A 7,757-nucleotide genomic window follows, 5' to 3' on the forward strand; every position below is an offset into this window, starting at 1 on the left:
GGACGATGTAGGTTAACTAGCGGGCCCTTGGACTAACTAGGTTACCTAGCGGGCATTTGGACTATATAGGTTACCTAGCGGGCACTTGGACTATGTAGGGTACCTAGTGGGCACTTGGACTATCTAGCTTAACGAATGGGCACTTGGAATATGCAGGTAACCTAGCGGAGACTTGGACTGTCTAGGTTACCTAGTGGGCACTTGGACTATCTAGGTTACGTAGCGGGCACTTGGACTACGTACGTTCCCTAGCGGGCACTTGGATTATCTATGTTAACTAGCGGGCACTTGGAATATGTAGGTTAACTAGCGGACACTTGCACTATGTAGGTTACCTAGCAGGCACTTGGACTATCTAGGTTAACTAGCAGGCACTTGGACTATCTAGGATAACTAGTGTGCACTTGGACTATGTAGGTTCCTTAGCGGGCACTTTGACGATATAGGTTGCCTAGCGTGCCCTTGGAATATCTAGGTTACGTAGCGGGCACTTGGTATATAGGTTAACTAGCGGGCACTTGGACTATGTAGGTTAACTAGAGGACACTTGAACTATCTAGGTTAACTTGTGGGCCCTTGGACTATGTAGGTTAACTAGCGGGCACTTGGACAATCTAGGTAACTAGCGGGCACTTGGACTATCAAAGTGAACAAGTGAGCCCTTGGACTATCAAAGCGAACAAGTGAGCCCTTGGACTATGTAGGTTAACTAGCGGGCCATTGGACTAACTAGGTTACCTAGCGTGAACTTGGACTATATAGGTTACCTAGCGTGCAATTGCACTATGTAGGGTACCTAGTGGGCACTTGGACTATCTAGGTTAACGAATGGGCACTTGGAATATGCAGGTAACCTAGCGGACACTTGGCCTGTCTAGGTTACCTAGCGGGCACTTCGACAATCTAGGTTACCTAGCGGGAACTTGGACAATGTAAGTTACCTAGCGGGCACTTGGACTATCTAGGTTACCTAACGGGCACTTTGACTATCTAGGTTACATAGTGGGCACTTGGACTATGTAGTTTAACTAGCGAGCACTTGGACTCTAGGTTATCTAGCGGACACTTGGACTATCTAGGTTACCTAGCGGGCCCTTGGACTATGTAGTTTTCCTAGCGGGCACTTGGACTATCTAGGTTAAGGAACGGGCACTTGGACTATGTAGGTAACCTAGCGGGCACTTGGAAAGTCTAGGTTACCTAGCGGGTACTTGGACTATCTAGTTTAACGAACGGGCACTTGGACAATGTAGGTTACCTAGCGGGCACTTGGACTATGTAGGATCCCTATCGAATATTTGGACTACTTAGGTTACCTAGCAGGCACTTGGAATATATAGGTTAACTAGAGGGCCCTTGTACTATGTAGGTTAACTACCGAGCACTTGGACTATCTAGGTTAACTAGCAGACCTTGAACTATGTAGGTTAACTAGCGGGTCTTTGGACTATGTAGGTTAACTAGCGGGCACGTGGACGATCTAGGTTAACTAGCGGGCACTTGGATGATCAATGTTAACTAGCGGGCAATTGGACTATCTAGGTTAGCTAATGGGCACATGGACTAAGTACGTCGCCTAGTGGGCACTTGGACAATCTAGCTTAACTAACGGGCACTTGGACTATCTAGGTTACCTAGCAGGCACTTGGACTATGAAGGTTCCCTAGCGGGCACTTGGATTATCTAGGTTACCCAGAGGGCACTTGGACTATGTAGGTTAACTAGCGGACACTTGCATGATCTAGGTTAACTAGCAGGCTCTTGCACTATGTAGGTTAACTAGCGGGCACTTGGACGATCTAGATTAACTAGCGGGCACTTGGACGATATAGGTTAACTAGTGGGCACTTGGATTATCTAGGTTAGCTAGCGGGCTCTTGCACTATGTAGGTTAACTAGCGGGCCCATTGACTATGTAGGTTAACTAGCGGGCACTTGGACCATCTAGGTTAACTAGCAGGCACTTGGACGATTTAGGTTAACTAGCGGGCACTTGGATTATCTAGGTTACCTAGCGGGCACTTGGACTATGTAGGTTCCCAGCAGACATTTGGACTATATAGATAACCTAGCGGGCACTTAGACTTTGTAGGTTACCTAGCGGGCACTTGGACTATGTACCTTCCTTAGCGGGCACTTGGACTATCTATGTTAACTAGCGGGCACTTGGAGTATGTAGTTTACCTAGCAGACACTTGCACTATGTAGGTTACCTAGCGGGCTCTGGACTATGTAGGCTAACTAGAGGACACTTGGACGATCTAGGTTAACTAGTGGGCCCTTGGACTATGTAGGTTAACTAGCCAGTACTTGGACGATCTAGGTTAACTAGCGGGCACTTGGATGATCTAGTTTAACTAAGGGGCACTTGGACTATCAAAGTTAACAAGCGAGCCCTTGGACTATGTAGGTTAACTAGCGGGCCCTTGGACTATCTAGTTTACCTAGATAGCACTTGGACTATATAGGTTCCCTAGCGGGCACTTGGACTATATATGTTAACGAACGGGCACTTGGACTATGCAGGTAACCTAGCGGGCACTTGGACTGTCTAGTTTACATAGCGGGCACTTTGACTTCTAGGTTAACGAACGGGCACTTGGACTAGGTAGGTTCCCTAGCGGGCACTTGGTCTATCTAGGTTAACTAGCGAGCACTTGGACTATCTAGGATAACTAGCGGGCACTTGGACTATTAGGGTCCCTAGCGGGCATTTGGACTATATAGGTTACCTAGCGGGCACTTGGACTATGTAGGTTAACGAACAGGCACTTGGACTATGTAGGTAACCTAGTGGTCACTTGAACTGTCCAGGTTACCTAGCGGGCACTTGGACTATGTAGGTTAACTAGCGGGCACTTGGACTATCTAGGTTAACTAGCGGGCCCTTGGACGATGTAGGTTAACTAGCGGGCCCTTGGACTAACTAGGTTACCTAGCGGGCATTTGGACTATATAGGTTACCTAGCGGGCACTTGGACTATGTAGGGTACCTAGTGGGCACTTGGACTATCTAGCTTAACGAATGGGCACTTGGAATATGCAGGTAACCTAGCGGAGACTTGGACTGTCTAGGTTACCTAGTGGGCACTTGGACTATCTAGGTTACGTAGCGGGCACTTGGACTACGTACGTTCCCTAGCGGGCACTTGGATTATCTATGTTAACTAGCGGGCACTTGGAATATGTAGGTTAACTAGCGGACACTTGCACTATGTAGGTTACCTAGCAGGCACTTGGACTATCTAGGTTAACTAGCAGGCACTTGGACTATCTAGGATAACTAGTGTGCACTTGGACTATGTAGGTTCCTTAGCGGGCACTTTGACGATATAGGTTGCCTAGCGTGCCCTTGGAATATCTAGGTTACGTAGCGGGCACTTGGTATATAGGTTAACTAGCGGGCACTTGGACTATGTAGGTTAACTAGAGGACACTTGAACTATCTAGGTTAACTTGTGGGCCCTTGGACTATGTAGGTTAACTAGCGGGCACTTGGACAATCTAGGTAACTAGCGGGCACTTGGACTATCAAAGTGAACAAGTGAGCCCTTGGACTATCAAAGCGAACAAGTGAGCCCTTGGACTATGTAGGTTAACTAGCGGGCCATTGGACTAACTAGGTTACCTAGCGTGAACTTGGACTATATAGGTTACCTAGCGTGCAATTGCACTATGTAGGGTACCTAGTGGGCACTTGAACTATCTAGGTTAACGAATGGGCAATTGGAATATGCAGGTAACCTAGCGGACACTTGGCCTGTCTAGGTTACCTAGCGGGCACTTCGACAATCTAGGTTACCTAGCGGGAACTTGGACAATGTAAGTTACCTAGCGGGCACTTGGACTATCTAGGTTACCTAACGGGCACTTTGACTATCTAGGTTACATAGTGGGCACTTGGACTATGTAGGTTAACTAGCGAGCACTTGGACTCTAGGTTATCTAGCGGACACTTGGACTATCTAGGTTACCTAGCGGGCCCTTGGACTATGTAGGTTTCCTAGCGGGCACTTGGACTATCTAGGTTAAGGAACGGGCACTTGGACTATGTAGGTAACCTAGCGGGCACTTGGACAGTCTAGGTTACCTAGCGGGCACTTGGACTATCTAGGTAAACGAACGGGCACTTGGACAATGTAGGTTACCTAGCGGGCACTTGGACTATGTAGGATCCCTATCGAATATTTGGACTACTTAGGTTACCTAGCAGGCACTTGGAATATATAGGTTAACTAGTGGGCCCTTGTACTATGTAGGTTAACTACCGAGCACTTGGACTATCTAGGTTAACTAGCAGACCTTGAACTATGTAGGTTAACTAGCGGGTCTTTGGACTATGTAGTTTAACTAGCGGGCACGTGGACGATCTAGGTTAACTAGAGGGCACTTGGACTATCTAGGTTAACTAGCATGCACTTGGACTATCTAGGTTAACTAGCGGGCACTTGGATGATCAATGTTAACTAGCGGGCAATTGGACTATCTAGGTTAGCTAATGGGCACATGGACTAAGTACGTCCCCTAGTGGGCACTTGGACAATCTAGCTTAACTAACGGGCACTTGGACTATCTAGGTTACCTAGCAGGCACTTGGACTATGAAGGTTCCCTAGCGGGCACTTGGATTATCTAGGTTACCCAGAGGGCACTTGGACTATGTAGGTTAACTAGCGGACACTTGCATGATGTAGGTTAACTAGCGGGCTCTTGCACTATGTAGGTTAACTAGCGGGCACTTAGACGATCTAGGTTTACTAGCGTGCACTTGGACGATATAGGTTAACTAGTGGGCACTTGGATTATCTAGGTTAACTAGCGGGGCCATTGACTATGTAGGTTAACTAGCGGGCACTTGGACGATCTAGGTTAACTAGCAGGCACTTGGACGATATAGGTTAACTAGCGGGCACTTGGATTATCTAGGTTACCTAGCGGGCGCTTGGACTATGTAGGTTCCCAGCGGACATTTGGACTATATAGATAACCTAGCGGGCACTTAGTCTTTGTAGGTTACCTAGCGGGCACTTGGACTATCTAGGTTACCTAGCTGGCACTTGAACTATCAACGTTGCCTAGCGGGTTCTTGGAGTATGTAGGTTACCTAGCGGGCTGTTGGACTATCTAGGTTACCTAGCAGGCATTGGACTATCTAGGTTAACTAACGGGCACTTGGACTATGTAGGTTCCCTAGCGGGCCCTTGGACTATGTAAGTTCCCTATTGGGCACTTGGACTAGGTAGGTTCCCAAGCGGGCACTTGGTCTATCTAGGTTAACTAGCGGGCACTTGGACTATCTACGTTAACTAGCGAGCACTTGGACTATCTAGGATAACTAGTGGGCACTTGAACTATTAGGGTCCCTAGCGGGCATTTGGACTATATAGGTTACCTAGCGGGCACCTGGACTATGTAGGTTAACGAACAGGCACTTGGACTATGTAGGTAACCTAGTGGTCACTTGAACTGTCTAGGTTACCTAGCTGGCACTTTGACTATCTAGGTTAACTAGCGGGCCCTTGGACTATGTAGATTCCCTAGCTGGCACTTGTACTATGTATGTTCCAGAGCGGGCACTTGGACTACGTAGGTTCCTTTGCAGGCACTTGGACTATGTAGGTTCCAGAGCGGGCACTTGGACTATCTAAGTTCCCTAGCGGACTCTTGGACTATTTAGGTTAACTAGCGGACACTTGGACGGTCTAGGTTAACTAACAGGTACTTGGATTATGTAGGTTAACTAGCGGGCCCTTGGACGATCTAGGTTAACTAGCAGCACTTGGACTATCTACGTTAACTAGCGGGCCCTTGGACTATGTAGATTCCCTAGCGGGCACTTGGACTACGTAGGTTCCCTAGTGGGCACTTGGACTATGTATGTTCCCTACAGACACTTGAACTATGTAAGTTAACTACCGGGCACTTGGACTATGTATGTTAACTAGCGGGCCCTTGGACTACTTAGGTTAACTAGCGGACACTTGCAGTATGTAGGTTACCTAGCGGGCACTTGGACTATCTAGGTTAACTAGCAGGCGCTTTGACTATGTAGGTTAACTAGCGGACACTTGCACTATGTACGTTACCTAGCGGGCACTTGGACTATGTAGGTTAACTAGCAGGCCCTTGTACTATCTAGGTTAACTAGCAGGCACTTGGACTATGTAGGTTAACTAGCAGGCACTTGCACTCTCTAGGTTACCTAGCGGGCACTTGGACTATGTACCTTCCCTAGCGGGCACTTGGACTATCTATGTTAACTAGCGGGCACTTGGACTATGTGGTTTACCTAGCAGACATTTGCACTATGTAGGTTACCTAGCGGGCTCTGGACTATGCAGGCTAACTAGAGGACACTTGGACGATCTAGGTTAACTAGTGGGCCCTTGGACAATGTAGGTTAACTAACCTGTACTTGGACGATCTAGGTTAACTAGCGGGCACTTGGATGATCTAGGTTAACTAAGGGGCACTTGGACTATCAAAGTTAACAAGCGAGCCCTTGGACTATGTAGGTTAACTAGCGGGCCCTTGGACTATCTAGTTTACCTAGATAGCACTTGGACTATATAGGTTCCCTAGCGGGCACTTGGACTATCTATGTTAACGAACGGGCACTTGGACTATGCAGGTAACCTAGGGGGCACTTGGACTGTCTAGGTTACATAGCGGGCACTTGGACTGTCTAGGTTACATAGCGGGCACTTTGACTTCTAGGTTAACGAACGGGCACTTGGACTAGGTAGGTTCCCTAGCGGGCAATTGGTCTATCTAGGTTAACTAGCGGGCACTTGGACTATTAGGGTCCCTAGTGGGCATTTAGACTATATAGGTTACCTAGCGGGCACTTGGACTATGCAGGTTAACGAACAGGCACTTGGACTATGTAGGTAACCTAGTGGTCACTTGAACTGTCCAGGTTACCTAGCGGGCACTTGGACTATGTAGGTTAACTAGCGGGCACTTGGACTATCTAGGTTAACTAGCAGGCCCTTGGACGATGTAGGTTAACTAGCGGGCCCTTGGACTATGTAGGTTAACTAGCGGGCCCTTGGACTATGTAGGTTAACTAGTGTGCACTTGGAAGATCTTGGTAAACTAGCGGGTACTTGGACTATGTAGGTTAACTAGCGGGCCTTTGGACTATGTAGATTAACTAGCGGCACTTGGACTATCTACTTTAACTAGCGGGAACTTGGACTATGTAGATTCCCTACCAGGAACTTGGACTATGTATGTTCCAGAGCGGGCACTTCGACTATGTAGGTTCCCTAGCAGGCACTTGGACTATGTAGGTTCCAGAGCGGGCACTTGGAATATCTAGGTTCCCTACCGGGTGCTTGGACTATGTAGGTTGACTAGCGGACACTTGGACGATCTAGGTTAACTAGCAGGTACTTGGATTATGTAGGTTAACCAGCGGGCCCTTGGACTATGTAGATTAACTATCAGCACTTGGACTATCTACGTTAACTAGCGGGCCCTTGGACTATGTAGATTCCCTAGCGGGCACTTGGACTACGTAGGTTCCCTAGCGGGCACTTGGACTATGTATGTTCCCTAGCGGGCACTTGGACTATGTATGTTCCCTACGGACACTTGAACTATGTAAGTTAACTACCGGGCACTTGGATTATGTATGTTAACTAGCGGGCCCTTGGACTACCTAGGTTATCTAGCGGGCACTTGGACTATGTAGGCTAACTATAGGATACTTGGACTATCTAGGTTAACTAGCGGGCATTTGGACCATGTAGG

Source organism: Tenrec ecaudatus, chromosome 11 (genome assembly GCF_050624435.1).
Source record: "Tenrec ecaudatus isolate mTenEca1 chromosome 11, mTenEca1.hap1, whole genome shotgun sequence".
Lineage (NCBI taxonomy): Eukaryota > Metazoa > Chordata > Mammalia > Afrosoricida > Tenrecidae > Tenrec > Tenrec ecaudatus.